Source organism: Suncus etruscus, chromosome 14, assembly GCF_024139225.1.
Source record: "Suncus etruscus isolate mSunEtr1 chromosome 14, mSunEtr1.pri.cur, whole genome shotgun sequence".
Lineage (NCBI taxonomy): Eukaryota > Metazoa > Chordata > Mammalia > Eulipotyphla > Soricidae > Suncus > Suncus etruscus.
The window spans coordinates 81,682,450-81,700,038 of record NC_064861.1 but is presented as its reverse complement, the minus strand read 5'-3'; the positions used below and the strand labels follow the sequence as shown (position 1 = coordinate 81,700,038).

Here is a 17,589-nt window from a genome sequence, read left to right as displayed (position 1 = left end):
GACAGTAAAGTTAGAAATACAAACAGGATGGGGCCGGAGAGATAGCATGGAGTTAAGGCATTTGACTTGCATGCAGAAGGTCATTGGTTCGGGTACCGGCATCCCATATGGTCCCCCGTGCCTGCCAGAAGCGATTTCTGAGCATGGAGCCAGGAGTAACCCCTGAACGCTTGCAGGGTGTGACCCAAAACCCAAAATAAAAAAATAAAGAAAAGAAAAGAAACATAAACAGGGAAAGCGCTAACTAAACTATATTAAGAAATAGGGGTTGGAGCACTAGTACAGTGGGTAGGGCACTTGACTTGCATGCAGCTGCCTCAGGTGTGATCCCCAGCATCCCATATGTTTGTCCAAGCCCCACTAAGCATGATTCCTGAGTGCAGAGCCAGGAGTAACCTCTGAGCATTGCTGGATGTAACTAAATAAAAATAACATTCCCAGTCAAAGCCACTGGTTCCAACTGGTTCTACTTTGTCACCTTTACTCTCATGTCCAGGCTCCATCTTGTTCCTGGGCTCACAGCTTCTCTGTGTGTCAATAGAAACAATAGAAGAGAACTTAGCATTTCCTGTACACCAGGCACTGTTCTGGCTGCTTCATGTCTAATGTAAGGACAGACATGCTGTACAGGGCAGCCAGGTGACTTGATAAAAGCCGTAAGTCTCCATTGCTTCAATGACTGCCAGGCTGAAGCTACCATTCCCATCTCAAGACCCAATCATTAGTCTTTCCTGTTGTTATTGTTGTTTTGGTTTGGAGCTGCATCTATCGGTGTTCAGGACTTACTCCAGGCTCTGCACTAAGGGATCATTGCTCCTGGAGAGGCCCAAGGTACAGGGAATCGAACATGGGTCAGATACATACAAGACAGGGACCCATCCACTGTATTATCACATCAGCCCCTGCCGGTCAGTCTTACACAAGAAACTCATCTAAGAATTGGGTGAAAAGTTTCTTTCAGAGGAGATTCAGGAGAAGACATGGATGCTGGGTAGGAAGAGGTGAAACACTGAGGGAAATGATTGTCAGGAATTAATTTGAAAGCCTCCCTAGTAGCCCAAGGAAACTTATTAGTTGCATTTTAGTTTCTTTAAGAAACAGTGAAAGACATTTGGGGGGGGGCACACCCATTGGTGCTCAGGGGTTATTCATGGCTCAGTGCTGAGAAATTACTCCTGGCAGGCTCTGGGACCATATGGGATGCTGATAATCAAACCCGAGTTGGCTGCCTGTAAGGCAAACACCCTACCTACTATACTATTGCTCTGGCCCACAAAAGTCATTTCTAATTAGAGAGGTACCATAGAGGGGACAACCATCAGCTCAGAACTTCATCTGGTACTAACAAAGTCTGAATCCCAGTGCCATAAACAAACTATGGCTGTAGGATCAAGCTTTACAGGCTCGAGATCCTATGCTCAATCCCTATGGCATCACTTCATTAATGCAGGCCCTGGCACTGCCAAACAAAGCACAATACTTTTTTTTTTTTGGTTTTGGGCCACACCTGGTGACATTTAGGGTTTACTTCTGGCTATGCACTCAGAAATTGCCCCTGGCTTGGAGGACCATATGGGACACCGCAGTCCGTCCTAGGCTAGCGTGGGCAAGGCAGACGTTTTACCAGTTGCGCCACCACTCCGGCCCCAGCACAATACATTTGACCTGGGGTGTTCCACATTCAGTGCATGACCCTCTGGACATAGAATAGCAACAAAGGGAAAGGAAGGAGGAAAAGCCAAAACGCAGGAGTTGGCTGGCCAGTGTTCTATGCCACATGGTCACTGGTCTTTGTGCTCTGTCCTCCTTAGTATTCAGCTTCTGTCCAAGGTGCTTACCAGTGTCCTAACCCTCATGCCCTGCCAGTTCTAGAAGTAAGAACAAGGAAAGAAAAAGTAAATGAGGCAAAGGAATTTAACTCCTCATAGTATATTACTCTTCATAGTATATTAGCTCCCTCTATAAAGCCTTCCCAGAAACCTTACCCTGTGACTACTCCCAGATGCAAAGGAGGCTGAAACATATAGTCTTTTGTTTTATTTGGGGTCACATCCTGCAATGCTCATTGACATACTCCTGACTCTGCACTCAGAAATCACTTCTGGCAGTGCAGATACTGGGATTGAACCTCAGTCAGTTGCTGAGTGTAAGGCAAGTCTTTGGTCCCCCAGGATATGTATTATTTTTTGGGGTGGGGGTCACATTCGGCAGCGCTCAGGGATTACTCCTAGGTCTGTGCTCAGAAATTGCTCCTTGAGGAGCGGGAGAGATAGCACAGTGGTAGGGAGTTTGCCTTGCATGCGGCCAACCCAGGACGGATGGTAGTTCGAATCCTGGCATCCCATATGGTCCCTGTGCCTGCTAAGAGCGATTTCTGAGCACAGAGCCAGGAGTAACCCCTGTGTGCTGCCACTGGGTGTGACCCAAAAAACAGAACAAAACAAACAAAATAAATTGCTACTTGCAGGGTTGGGGGACCATATGGGATGCTGGGGATTGAACAGGGGTCCATCCTGGGTTGGCTGCATGCAAGGCAAATGCCTTACTGCTGTGCTATCACTCCGACCCCTGTATATATATTTGTTTGTTTGTTTGTTTTTTGGTCACTCTCAGTGTTCAGGGGTTACTCCTGGTTCTGCTCTCAGAATTTGCTCCTGGCAGGCTTGGAGGACCATATGGGATGCCGGGATTTAAACTGGAGTCCTCCCTGTGTCGGCTCTGTGCAAGGCAAACACCTTACTGCTGTGCTAGCTCTCTGGCCCACCCTAAATATGTATTCTTTAACTGTTTTTGTTTGGTTGGTTGGCTTTGGTTTCTGGGCCACATCCACTAGTGCTCAGGGCTGACTCCTGGGCCTTCACTCTGGGATTCTTCCTGGTGGGCTCAGAGAACCATTTAGGGGTACCAGGAATCAAACCAGGTTTTCCCACATGCAAAGAATACATCTTACCTGCTGCACTATGCTCCAGCCCTAAGGAGTTATTTTTAGTAACCTTGAAGAAGTTTTTGATTATGTTAGCAGATTACTTCTAGTAGTGTGCGCTACTACATATTCTAGATCAGTGGTTTTCAACCTTTTCACACTTATAGATCTATCAGAGTACTTGGATCAGCAGTTAAAACACACTGCTCAGGGCTGGAGAGATGGTACAGCAGGCAGGGTGCTTGCCTAGCACACATCTGACTAGGGTTCAATCCCTGGCATCCCATATGGTCCCCCAAGTATCACTAGAAATAATACCTGAGTACACAGCCAGAAGTAAGTTCTGAGCATCACTGGGTGTAACCTCAACACAAAACAAACAAACAAACAAAAAAAACCTGCTCGGCTGGAGAGATAGCATGGAGGTGGGGCATTTGGATTGCATGCAGAAGGATGGAGGTTCGAGTCCCGGCATACCATATGGTCCCCCGAGCCTGCCAGGAGTGATTTTTGAGCACAGAACCAGGAGTAACCCCTGAGTACTGCCGAGTGTAACCCAAAAACAAACAAACAAAAGAAACTGCTGTTCTATCTATCTTTTCTTTTCTTTTCTTTTTCTTTTTTTTTTTTTTTTGGTGGGGGGGCCACACCCGGCGGTGCTCAGGGGTTACTCCTGGCTGTCTGCTCAGAAATAGCTCCTGGCAGGCACGGGGGACCATATGGGACACCGGGATTTGAACCAACCACCTTTGGTCTTGGATCAGCTGCTTGCAAGGCAAACACTGCTGTGCTATCTGTCCAGGCCCTTTTTTTTTTTTTTTTTCCATTTTTCTATTGGGTATTTTCCTCATCCTCCTGTTCAAATCCAGTAATGAAACATTTAAAAGTCATAAAACAGTATCACTTTTATAATATTTTTCAGCAAAGACAATTTCCAATTAATGTAATGTGCTACTCCCATTGATGGCCAAAAGTTACTCCTGTCTTTGCACACTGGTATTACTCAGGACCCAGCTTAGGAACTGTATGGGATTTCGGGCATTGAACTCAACCTAGGTTGATCACATACAAGGCAAATGCCCTATGATCACTTTGGCCCTGTGCTAAGTGTCTTGTAAAATCCATTTAAGAAGGGCCAGAGTGATAGTACAGCAGGTAGACATTTGCTTTATACATGGCCAATGCTGGGTTTGATCTCCAGCATCCCATATGGTTCCCTGAGTCCACCATACCTGAATGTAGTGCCAGGAAAAGCTCAGGGCTTTTTCACAGCTGAGAGTAGGCCTCTCCAATCTGAAGAAAAACAAAACAAAACAAAACAAAACAAAAAAACGGGCCTGGAGAGATAGCACAGCGCAACAGCCGATCCAGGACCAAAGGTGGTTGGTTTGAATCCCAGTGTCCCATATGGTCCCTCGTGCCTTTCAGGAGCTATTTCTGAGCAGACAGCCAGGAGTAACCCCTGAGCACTGCCGGGTGTGGCCCAAAAACAAACAAACAAACAAAAACAGATGCATATGAGAATAGTGAGAATATATTGAGTTTTGTATCTGATTTTTTTGTTTTGTTTTGTTTTTGTCTTATTTTGCTTTTGGATCATACTTGGTGCTCAGGTTTTAGTCCTGGCTCAAGGCTCAGGGATTACTCTCCTGGCAGGGCTGGGAATTGAACCCAGGTGGTCCACACACAAGACAAGTACCCTTCCTGCTCTATTGGAGCATTTCTATGTCTGTTTCTGATTTCTTTTTTTTTTTTTTTTCAGTTTTTGGGTTACACCCGATAGCACTCAGGGGTTACTCCTGGCTTTACGCTCAGAAATTGCCCCCAGTAATGGGCCCGGAGAGATAGCATAGCGGCGTTTGCCTTGCAAGCAGCCGATCCAGGACCAAAGGTGGTTGGTTCGAATCCCGGTGTCCCATATGGTCCCCCGTGCCTGCCAGGAGCTATTTCTGAGCAGACAGCCAGGAATAACCTCTGAGCACCGTCGGGTGTGGCCTAAACACCAAAAAAAAAAAAAAAAAAAAAAAGAAAAAAGAAAAGAAATTGCCCCCAGTAAGCTTGGGGGACCATATGGGATGCTGGGATTCGAACCACCGTCTTTCTGCATGCAAGGCAAATGCCTTGCCACTGTGCTATTTCTCCGTGTCTCCCCCGCCCCCCTTTTTTAAGCCTATAGCACCTGGTATTCCCAAGTGGTCTCCCATCCAAGTACTAACCAGACCCGACCCTGCTTAGCTTCCGAGATCAGATGAGATTGGGCACATTCAGGATGGTATGGCTGTAGACTGTTTCTGATTTCAACCAAAACAAAACAAAAAAACAAGGGGCCAGAGAGATAGTATGGAGGTAGGATGTTTGCCTTGCATGCAGAAGGACAGTGGTTCGAATCCTGGCATCCCATAATGGTCCCCGAGCCTGCCAGGAGCGATTTCTGAGCATAGAGCCAGGAGGAACCTCTGATTGCTGCCGGGTGTGACCCAAAAACAAACAAACAAAACCAAACTTAACCACACAGACAATGTGGTCACATGCTAAAAAAAAAAATCTATCTTGTGAATATCTTCAGAGTTGAAACTTGGAATTTTATTACAGAAGTAGTATGTGGTAAAGATGATCCCAAACTTTTCTTGTATACATTTTTCTTTTATTCAGTAATATAATTACCTTTCATTTACAAATAAAAAGCCAGGGCTTGGATGATAGTATACTGGGTATGGTATTTTCCTTTTCTGCATCCAACCCAGGTTTGATGTCCGGTCTCCAGAGCCTGCCAGGAGTTATCCTTGAGTGCAGAATCAGGAGAAAAACCTGAACACTACAGGGTGTGCCCCCAAACCAATAAACAAATAATAAAAAATCAGGGCCAGAGTGACAGTACAGCAGATAGGGCATTTGCCTTGTATGTAACTGAACCGAGCTCAGTTCTCAGCATCCCATGTGGTCCCTTGAGCAAAGCCAGGAGTAAGCCCTGAGCACCACAGGTGTAACCCAAAGACCATACAATGAAACAAATCACTGTTCTAAATCAATGAGGCTTATAAATATTTTAACCCTGTAGACTGCAGTACTATGCAGACCTGCAGCTGAAACCACAGTTGACCAGCAATACCTGCTGTGTTAAAAAGACCACAGGCGGGCCCGGAGAGATAGCACAAGTTTGCCTTGCAAGCAGCCGATCCAGGACCAAAGGTGGTTGGTTCGAATCCCGGTGTCCCATATGGTCCCCCGTGCCTGCCAGGAGCTATTTCTGAGCAGACAGCCAGGAGTAACCCCTGAGCACTGCCGGGTGTGGCCCAAAAACCAAAAAAAAAAAAAAAAAAAGACCACAGGCAGGGCCTGGAGCTGTAGCGAAAGTGGTAAGGCATCTGCCTTGCACGTGCTAACCTAGGACGGACTGTGGTTCGATCCCTTAGATTTCTATATGGTCCCCCAAGCCAGGAGTGATTTCTGAGCTCATAGCCCGGAGTGACCCCTGAGCGTCACCAGGTGTGGCCCAAAGACAAAAACAAAAAGACCACAGGCTATGTTCTTATTTTTATGATTTGGAGAGGGAGTGTTGGGCCATATCCAGCAGTGCTCAGAGGTAACAAGTTAATTCTTGGCTCACTTAGGAATCATTACTGATGGGCTGTGGAGCCCATATGGAATGCCAACCTGGGTCAGCTCTGTGCAAGACAAATGCCCTTCTCGCTCTACTAACACTTCAGCTCCACAGACTATGTCCCTAAGGTAAGTTCATTTTTGCTTTGTTGTTGTTTTTGTTCAGAGGCCACACTCAGCAGTGCTCAGAGATTACTCCTGGCAAGACCAGGGAACCTTGTATGGTGTCAGGAATTGAATCACATACAAACTAAGTATTTTGCCATTGTCCTACTTCTCTGGCCCTTAAGTAGGTTTTTATAGAGTGGTATTGTCCATTTCCATTTAGAGGAACAAAAGAAAATAAGAACAAGTCCAAACAAGGAAGGTTTTTTTTCTGGGAGGGTGGAGTTTGGGAGCCACACCCAATGGTCCTCTTAGTTTATCCTGGCTCCGTGCTCAGGGATCACTCCTGAAGAAGCTCAGGGGACCATATAAAGAGCTGGAGATTGAATCCTGGTCAGCTGTGTGTGAGACAAACACAGCTGTACTATCTAGCCTACCCAATTGCTTCATTCCTTCATGTCCTGAATAACACAAAGTGTTTGTTGGCCAGTTATATTGTCCCACCAACTACAAAGAAGCCTGAAATATAGCCTTAATTAGGGCCATTGTGGCCTGAAATAAAAGTTGAAATGGACAGATATGGGGCCTTCAGATTGCCGCTGTAGGGACTTGGTGTGTCCAGGATAAGTGAGGCTGGGATCTGACTTCCAGATGGAGGTGGTAGGACTGCGGCAGGCAAGGTTCCTGGCCAAATCTGGCCGTGTGCCTGGCGTTCTGCACTCTGGGTGCCAAGGCTCTTCCCCGAATCAGCTCTTCTGTCCTCCACCTCAGCTGCCCGCCTCCCTGCAATTCACTTCCTGCCTGAAAGAAGTCCTGCTCTCCAATGACTCTTCCTCTCCCCATTTTGTTTTTGTTTTTGGCCCACACCCCTCGATGCTCAGGGGTTACTCCTGGCTCTGCACAGAGGAATTATTCCTGGCAGTGCTTGGGGGACTATGTGGGATGCTGGAGATTGAATACAGGTCAGATGCATGCAAGGCAAGTGCCTTACCTGCTGTACTCTCTGCCCTGCCCCCACTTTTAACACCCAGTAGAGCTGAGAACCCTAAGAAGCAAAAGGTGAGTTTTTCTTTTGAAGACAGATTTTGGGTCACACCTGTGGTGCTCAGGGGCGATTCCCAGCTCAGTGCTTTAGTTTTTCCTCGCTAACTTTGGGGACCATGTGGTTTCAGGGATGGAAACATAGTCAACCACATGGAAGGTAAGCAAGCACTGTACCATCTGCATTTTCTCTCTGGCCCTGCTGGGTATTTACTTTTTTTTTTTTTTTTGCTTTTTGGGCCACACCCGTTGATGCTCAGGGGTTACTCCTGGCTCTATGCTCAGAAATCACTCCTGGCTTGGGAGACCATATGGGACACCAGGAGATCAAGCCAAGGTCTGTCCTAGGTTAGCATGTGCAAGGCAAATGCCCTACTACTTGCACCACCACTCCGGCCCCTGGGTATTATTAACTTTTATTAAAAGGGGTTGGAGGGAGGCCAGAGAGGTGGTGATCAATTTGTCATGTTTTGTTTTGTTTTGCTTTGTTTTAGGTCTACACCAAGTGGTGTTAAGGACTTACTCCTGGTTCTTCAGCCTTTAATTATTTTGTCATTTAAAAACATTTTGAGGGGGCCAGACCATGAGAGGGAAGTGCCATTTTGCCACCATTGCCATCAACTATCCCAAACCAGTTTTGGGGATCCCTGTGACCTCAGGACTTCTCTTCACTGTCCCTCGAGGGATGCTCTGAGCTCCCCGGAGCTGCAGGGTCTCAGCCAGAAGTTTGTGCAATGGGCATTGCTATTACTCTTTGAGAATAATCCAGGCTGGAGAATATGAGGCCTCATCGTCTGACGTCCTGTCTTCAGAACACGGTGACCTTCCCTGATGTGGCCGTGAGCTTCTCCCCTGAGGAGTAGCTGTGCCTGGACGCCTCTCAGAGGAAGCTCTACAAAGATGTGATGCTGGAGACCTACGAACACCTTCGGGCAGTAGCAGGGTATTGTGGGATGAAGCCTTTGCTGATCTCCTGATTGGAAGGGGGAGTGCTGTGGAGGCTGCCAAGTCGTGTGTTTGCAGCAGAACCAAAGACAGAAATTCATCCATGTCCATTGTGCTCTCTGGCCTTCTCCAGTCAGAACTTCCTCAGTCGCCATATGAAACGAAGTCATCCCTCTCTGATCCTCCCAGGAAAAGCAAGAAATCATCCTCAGTCAGAGAAGTCCTGTCCACGCGATCAGAACTAATGGCAGCAATATTCTGATACATAAAATGACAAACCAAAGGGGCCAGAGCGGTGGTGCAAATGGTAGGGCATTTGCCTTGCCCGCACTAGCCTTGGACAGACCACAGTTCAATTCCCCGATGTCCCATATGGTCCCCCAAGCCAGGATTCTGAGCGCATAGCAAGGAACATCACTGGGTGTGGCCCCAAAACCAAAATAAAAAAAAAAAATAAGACAAACCATGGCTGGAGAGATAGCACAGTGGCATTTGTCTCGAAAGCAGCCGATCCAGGACCTAAGGTGGTTGGTTCGAATCCCAGTGTCCCATATGGTCCCTCGTGCCTTCCAGGTGCTATTCCTGAGCACTGCCGGATGTGGCCCAAACACCAAAAAAAAAAAAAAAAAGACAAACCAAGGAAAGACATACTTGAAAGTTTAAGTGCCATGGACCGCTCGGGGTTAGGTAGGAATGGCTGGACACGGCAGCAAGGTCCTATAGGAGACTGGGCATAGGAGTCAGCGAATTGTGACTAGATTTGGATCTAGCCCATTTATTCAAAGAGCAGGGTTTTTATACATTTATCTAGTCATTCTGAGTTTGCAAAGAAGAAAGAGGTGGTCAGTAGTTTACATAGCAGAAAAACATATATGGCTTCTGTGAGGTATAATTATCTAAATATTCAATGGAATTTATTGACGTTCTTAATTCAGTGATTTCAATTTAAAAAATAATTTGGGTGAGGACACGGCAATAGTGCAGCAGCTAGAGCATATGCCTTGCACTTGACTGATCTGGCTTCGATCTCTGGCATCCCATCTGGTCCCCTGAGCATTGCTAGAATAATTTCTGAGCAACAAGGCCAGGGGGCGTATCCTCCCCCACAAATAATGACTTTTGGGGCTGGAGCAATAGTACAGTGGGTAGGGCATTGCCTTGCACATGACTAACCTGGGTTCAATCCAAGGCATCCCATATGGTCCCCTGAGTTTACTAACAGTGAGCCCTGAGCACAGAACCAGAAATATGTCCTGAGCTCTCCTGGAGGTGGCCCCAAAACAAAACAATAACAATAAAAAGACTTTTATTTGGACTGGAAGATAGTAAAGCAGGGAAGGGAATGAGATGCTTACCTTGCACATGGCTGACCTAAGTTCAGTCCCTGGGACTCTATACGGTCCCCCAATCCAGCCAGGAATGATCCCTCAGTGCATAAACAGAAGTATGCTGGGTGTGGCCCCAAAACAAACCAAAAAATGCTGTGGGTTCGTGAGAGTTTGTCAGTGTTTTTTGGTGCAGGAGCACAGATTTGGAGACCAGAACCTCAGGCTTGGGCTTAACCCTCTAACTCCTGCCACCCTTCAGATTTCCACTGCAGACCTGGATGCAGCACATGGGCTGTGGCAATGTGACGAGAGCACTGGGTGCCCAGCTACCACCAAACAGCACCTGTGCAAGTGAGCACTTCATGGCCTCCTGCTCCAGTGGAGCTGGGGGAGGGGTACGCTACCTGCGCCCCTATGACACAGTGCCTTCCATCTTCTCCAGGGTGCCACTGCCTGCCCAGGTGAGAACCAGAACCCAGCCCCCCTTCCCTCACCCTACCCCTCTTTATCTTCTACTGCAGCTGAAATCTCCCTCCCGACACCACCCCAGCCTTATACTGAGATGGTTTGGAAGCCCCCAAAACTGGCAGTGCCCCAGAAGTCTCTGCAGGAAGTCTAACTTGCCGGCCCTTCCCCCAGCATGGTGCATCTGCTACTATTGGAGCCCACACCTACAGATCCAGGACCCCTGTGTTCCTGATGTCACTGTCTCCCCCCAAGGACAACTGTGGCCTGGCCCCATCCCACATCCCCAGGGTAGCTTAGATGCAGTGCTGGGAGTGCTCCAGCACCCTGTGTGGCACTCTAGTAGCTGGGGACCCTAGAACAGCTGTCGCTGCAGTTGCACAGACTAAGTGTGTGGGCCTGGCTGGCTGTGCCCCATGCGTGCCTGAGTGCCGGGTAATAATCAGCCTTGTGGTGTGTGGCCGCTTTCAGACCCTAGGCCGGTGTCTGAGAATCAGCTATTCGCCCATGTGGCAATGTCCGGCTTCTCTGGGACAAGATCGAACTGGCAAGGCCAAGTCACAATCACTCCGTTTATTAATATTATTTCAGGAGCCCCTTCTGCTCTGTCAGATGCAGGCTAATCAATAACATATTGAAAACTGTGCCCTTTAGTGCTGCTGTCCCCTTTTTCCAGATGCTAAAAACAAGAGGAATAAAGATGGATCCAGTATCTTGCCTAAAGATACTGCAGACCTGGCAGTACTGGCTGCAGGCTCCCAGACAGCGCCACTTAGCCAGGACTGCACTTGGACTATTTAGGGTTTGTTTTTCTTTCTTTCTTTCTTTCTTTCTTTCTTTCTTTCTTTCTTTCTTTCTTTCTTTCTTTCTTTCTTTCTTTCTTTCTTTCTTTCTTTCTTTCTTTCTTTCTTTCTTCCTTCCTTCCTTCCTTCCTTCCTTCCTTCCTTCCTTCCTTCCTTCCTTCCTTCCTTCCTTCCTTCCTCTCTCTCTTTCCTCCCTCCCTCTCTTTCCTCCCTCCCTCTCTCCCTCCCTCCCTCCCTCCCTCCCTTCCTTCCTTCCTTCCTTCCTTCCTTCCTTCCTTCCTTCCTTCCTTCCTTCCTTCCTTCCTTCCTTCCTTCCTCTCTCTCTCTCTTTCCTCCCTCCCTCCCTCCCTCCCTCCCTCCCTCCCTCCCTTCCTTCCTTCCCTCCTTCCCTCCCTCCTTCCTTCCTTCCTTCCTTCCTTCCTTCCTTCCTTCCTTCCTTCCTTCCTTCCTTCCTTCCTTCCTTCCTTCCTTCCTTCCTTCCTTCCTTCCTTTCATTTTTTTGGTTTTTGGGCCACACCTGTTTGATGCTCAGGGGTTACTCCTGGCTATGCGCTCAGAAATCGCCCCTGGTTTGGGGCGACCATATGGGACACCGGGGGATCGAACCACGGTCCTTCCTTGGCTAGCGCTTACAAGGCAGACACCTTACCTCTAGCGCCACCTTCCCGGCCCCAATTTTCTTTTTTTTTTTATTACTTTTTTCCCCCCAGGCCATAACCAGTAGAGTTCTAGAGACTAGAAAGAATTGAATCCAGGGCCTCATACAAGGCAAGTGCTCTGGCCACATTCTGGTCCCCAATCTTGGCTTTTCTCTTTGTGACTCTGGTCTGAAGCTACTAGGGCATGAGGCAGGCTGAAAATGGAGCAGCATCAGGCTGGAGCCCCTGAGGCCCCTGACTGACTGCACCCCTCTGTCCCACCCATCTCCCCTCTCCTCTCTTTCCACACTCATCCTTGTGTTTCTGTTCCCCACCCCTGTCTGCTTGACTCCCTGGGTCTCATCTTCATCTTACTCTGTCCCCCGCACCATCTGTGGTGTCTCTGTTCCTCTGCCCCTACATTTCTCTCATTTCCATATCTTGTCCCCACCATCCCCATTTCTTGGCCTTCACCTCATGCCTTTTTGCTCTGGGAATGGATCTGCTCACATCTTTGTTCTATTTTGGGGGGGGGGCAATGGGATGTTACTCCTGGCTCTGTGCCCAGAATTCACTTCTTGCAGACATGGGGAACCATATCGGATACTGGGATTCAAACTACCGTCCATTCTGTTCTGCTTCGTGCAAGGCAAATGCCTTACCGCTGTGCTGTCTCTCCAGCTCCCCATCCTTTTCTTCTTTTTATTTCTTTTTTTTTTTTGGTTTTTGGGTCATACCCGGCAGCGCTCAGGGGTTACTCCTGGCTCTACGCTCAGAAATTGCTCCTGGCAGGCTCAGGGGACCATATGGGATGCTGTCCTTTTGCATGCAAGGTAAACACCTTACCTCCATGCTACCTCTCTGACCCCCCCCCCCATACTTTTTTTTTTTTGGTGGAATTTAAATGTCTTTATTGGGGGTACAGGGTGTCACTCAAATGTCCTTTTAGTCTTCCTGAGATTGTTTTTGTGACTTTTTCTTTTTCTTGGCACTGCTATTACTCTTAATGCTGCACCCAGTTTCTTCAGGGCTGCTGAGTGGCTCCTTCTTTTTTTTTTTTTTTTTTTTTTTTTTTGGTTTTTGGGCCACACCCGGTAACGCTCAGGGGTTACTCCTGGCTATGTGCTCAGAAGTTGCTCCTGGCTTGGGGGACCATATGGGACACCGGGGGATCGAACCGCGGTCCGTCCAAGGCTAGCGCAGGCAAGGCAGGCACCTTACCTTTAGCGCCACCGCCCGGCCCGAGTGGCTCCTTCTTAAGGGAGAATTTCCGCTTCTTTTTCTTGGAAACCTTGTTTTCAGCTTCCTGATCACTAGCTGGTGACCTCTTCCTCTTAGGAAGACTTACAGTGACAGTGGTCTCTTCAAGATCATCACTATTAATTTGCTCTTCCATGGAAAATGCCTTTTTCTTCTTGGGTTTGGAGGCAGAGGGTTCTTCATCCGTTCTCTTGAGGCACCTCCCAGTTTTTTTGTTTTTTTTTTCTTTTTCTTCTTTTTGGGCCTTTCACTTGGCTCCTCACACTCCTCAGGGGTAGTGGTCTCGGGGGTGCTGTTTTCTGAAGAGGCAAGGGCAGCTGCGGCCAAGCGTTTCTTTTCCTTCTTCAAGCGTTTCTTCTCTTCCTTCTGCAGTTTTCTGGCAGTCTCAGCAGCCGCTTCCTCTGCCTCAACCATTGCCTCCTTCATGACAACCAGATTCTTCCGTGGAGTCACTCCCATCTCATAGAAGGATAGCCGCTCCTCAACTTGCTCTCGAAGTTTCTCGCCAAACACACTTGTGGGCACTTCAGAGAAGCAATCGATTCATAGGCAATACTGCATTTGTTTGCCAGGTATCTGGAGATGCGGCCTTTGTTCATGGCAGCTGCTCGACCAATGAAAGTAGAGTGGAAAATGAGTCCATATTTTGGGGTGTTGCCCCTTGTCTTCAAGGATTTGAAAAATATGCTGGGCCCTGGGGCCCATACTTTTCTTAATATGCATCTCCTCCCCACCTCTCTCCACTTTCTTACTACCCCAAATTTTCCCCCTGTCTCCTCCATCCCTGTCTCCTCTTCCTTCCCTTCACCTTCCCCCTTCTCCACCATTTTTCTACCTAGACCACACAGCTCCTGGGCCCTGAAAAATTTCATCATTATCTGCAGCTGATCCCACATAGCTGTAGTCTGAGGCCAGAGCCCCTGACCCCACTCTAGATGCCAGGACAGAGTGTACCCCATTGTAGTACACAGGACTGGGAATATGATATGAGGCGCCAGAGGACAGAGGAAGAGACTCGTACATCTGGATGTACACTGCCCCTTCCTCCCCCAGATTCCTCCCCAGAGGCCTGGCTCTGACCCCAGCCCTGTCTAGGTGCCTTTTAAACCTTAGGGCCCAAGTGTCCCATCAGTCTCTCTGCCCCTAGGTACCAAGTCCCAGCCCCCTACAGCTTGAACATTTGCTGGCTCAAGATGCTCATGGAGGGTCTGGAGCTGTAGCACAGCAGTAGGTCGTTTGCCTTGCATGCAGCCAACCCAGGATAGACTCCAGTTCAATTTCCGACATCCCAGATGGTCCCCCGAGTCTGCCAGGAGTGATTTCTGAGTACAGAGCCAGGAGTAACCCCTGAGTGCCACCAGATATGACCCAATTCCCCCCCCCCCAAATGATTGCTCATGGAGCCTGGGGGCAGCTATGTTTGTCCCCAAGAGTCACACCTACCCTCTGTCAAGCTTGGTGCCACACTGGGTACAGCAGTGACACAGTCACAACCCTGCCGGCACATGCCATCCTCAGCTGGAGTTGATGAGGAACTAATAAACTAATAAATTTTACTGCTCAAGCTGGTGGAAGTGCCATAGCAGGAATGGGGGAGGGGAGACAGGGAGGCTGCACTGAACAGTAACTAGGATGGTGAGGAGCTGGTAGACACCGCATGTTCCAGGGAGAACAGCTGCCAGCGCCCTGACATCAAGTGGGGCTGGAGATGGTGAATTTGGGCCTTGCAGGCAAGAAGCCTGGGCTTGATCTCCCCACACTGCAGGTTGTCTAGAGCACCACTGGGAGGGACCTCTACAAGCCTGAAGCCAGGGGTAGCCCCTAAGCAATATAGGGTGCTAAATAAGGGGGCTGGAAGATAGCACAGTGGGGAGGGCATTTGCTTCACATGCGGTTGACCTGGGTTCAATATCCAATATCCCATATGGTCCCCTGAGCCTGCCAGAGGTAATTTCTGAGAACAGAGCCAGGAGGAACCCCTGAGCGCCACTGGATTTTGCCCCCAAATAAAAATCTAAATAAGGGCCCAAGCTATAGTACAATGGGGAGGGCGTTTGATTCTGCCATCCTATATGGGTCCACTGATGTGATCCCTGAGCGCTGCTGAGTGTGGCCCCAAAACAAAAATACATGTGTGTAAGGGGACAGAAAGTAACCCAACACAAGTAAAATGTTTTCCGGTGACAGAATGATAGCTCAACAATAGGTGTTTGCCTTGCATGTGGCTGACCCGGGACAGACCTAGGTTTCATTCCTAACATCCAATATAGTCCCACAGCCTTCCAGGAGCGATTTCTGAGTGCAGAGCCAGGAGTAATCCCTAAGCACTGCCAGGTGTGACCCAAAAACCAAACTAAAACAAAAAACTAAGTAAGATGTTCTTGTCAGACCACAGTTTGATTTTTATCACCTCATATGGTCCCCAAGCCATCAGGAGTGATGCCTGAAGCACAGCCAGGTGTGGCCCAAGGACAAAACTTGGGGCCAAAGTGATAGTTCCAGGGGTTAGGCACTTGCCTTGCATGCAGTTAATCCAGGTTCTATCCCTGGCCATCCCACACTGTCCCCTGAGCCTGCCAGGAGTGATCCCTAAGTACAGAGCCAGGATAACTCCTGAGCACAACTTGGTATGGCCCCAAAACAAACATAAAGCAAAAACAAAAACACTATCCCACAAAAATTAAAAACACTAATAATGGGGCCGGAGAGATAGCACAGTGGTAAGGCGCTTTTCTTGCAAGGAGCCGATCCAGGATGGACAGTGGTTTGAATCCCAGCATCCCATATGGTCCCCTGAGCCTGCCAGGAGCGATTTCTGAGCACAGAGCCAGGAGTAACCTCTGAGCGCTGCCGGGTGTGACCCAAACATAAAACACTAATACTAAAGGTGGAAAGGAGCTGGGGTGCAATTTTAGGGAAAGCTGAGATCTCCCTGAGAAGTCAATGTCTGAGGGAAGGAGAGAAGCCAGCACCTGGAGGGAGATGACTGCAGGTAAAAGGAAAAGGTGCTGGAGTGAGGAGAGAAGTGAGGTGGCTAGGAAGTTGTGGGGGCGTGAAGGAAGTAGGGAGTCTTGTGATCTGGCTGTGGTTGGAGCTGTGTACAGCAAGGCCAGCCAGGGTCATAGGAGACAAGGAAGGTCCTGCTGTGAGTGGAGCCTGATAGGCCCTTAAGGCTGCATGTGGGAGCACAAGGGAAGTAGAAACAGCTTCCCTACAGGCAAGAGACTGCTTCCATAATCTGGGGGAGCAGAAGAAATATGCAGGGAGAGGGCCAGTTTAGTTTTGGGGCCACATCTGGCAGTGCTCAGGACTTACTCCCTGGCTTTGTGTGTAGCGAACACTCTAGAGGTGCTGGGGATCAAGCCAAAGCAAGCCAAAGCCTTACTGTGTGTGCTAACTCTCTGGCCCTGGAAATAAATTTTGTATTTAAACCTTTTATTTTTATTTTTATTTATTTATTTATTTATTTATTTTGGGCCACACCCGTTTGATGCTCAGGGGTTACTCCTGGCTAAGTGCTCAGAAGTCGCCCCTGGCTTGGGGGGACCATATGGGACGCCGGGGGATCAAACTGCAATCCTTCCTTGGCTAGTGCTTGCAAGGCAGACACTATACCTCTAGCGCCACTTCACCAGCCCCGGAACCTTTTATATATATAATATATGTACATATTATATATGTATATATATTGTTTATATGCTTAACTCAGCAGTGCTCCAAGGCCCAGGGCCAGACCTAATGCTGCTTGTGGGGGGCTAGGCATTCCGTTCCAGGGGATGAGCTCAGGGCCCTATACATGACAGGCCTGTGCTCTCCAACTTGAGTCACCTCCCCAGCATATCCTGCATTTAGGGGCTCCCACACGCAGAAGCCCTTGCTGGGGTTGCACACAGAAAAGACCAAGACTGACCGGTGACTCGGCCCGCGGGTTGGGTGTTGTTGGCAGGTGTCAGTCACTGTAGTCAGGTGTGACAGCCTTGTCAGTAAGTACATGGAACCGAGGAGGCCTGAGCTGGCTCTGGGGCATCTTCCTGGAAGAAGATCTACAGTATCTGAGAGAACTAAAGGGGCCCATTGGCCTTGTGTCTGGGAAACACAATTCGAGCCACTGGGCCTGAAAGCTCAGACCTACTCGACCTACCCGCTGCTGGCTTTCAAGTTCCATCATCTACTCCCTGTGTGCCCTAGAGCAAATGGCCCAATCTTTCTGGGCTGGCAGGTGCTCTGTAAACAAGGATGTGTTGATAACGCTGCTGATGGGGACCTTGGCAAACCGCCCCATCTGAGCCTCTCTTTTCATACGGAGTGGAGATTAGTCTGAAACCTGCGAGACAAAAGCACCTGTCACCACCCCACACGGAGTCCCCGCCCCATCCCAACTGGTCTGATTTGCAGGGGGAGGCGATCGGAGACCGACAAAAAAAAAAAAAAAAAAAAAAAAAAAACCCACCCGGGTCCGCTTTCCCCATCCCTCCCCTTGG

At 48.7% G+C, this 17,589-nt stretch overlaps 1 non-coding gene and 1 pseudogene across 1 annotated transcript; both read right to left on the bottom strand.

Moving 5' to 3' along the window:
• Positions 1–5,090: 5,090 nt before the first annotated feature.
• LOC126028813 (5S ribosomal RNA) lies at positions 5,091–5,209 on the bottom strand. Its single transcript, XR_007502522.1, has one exon. It is a non-coding gene; the product is annotated as a 5S ribosomal RNA (ribosomal RNA).
• Positions 5,210–12,046: 6,837 nt separating this feature from the next.
• On the bottom strand, positions 12,047–13,935 carry LOC126028496 (nucleolar protein 56-like; annotated as a pseudogene).
• Between the last annotated feature and the right edge of the window lie 3,654 nt (positions 13,936–17,589).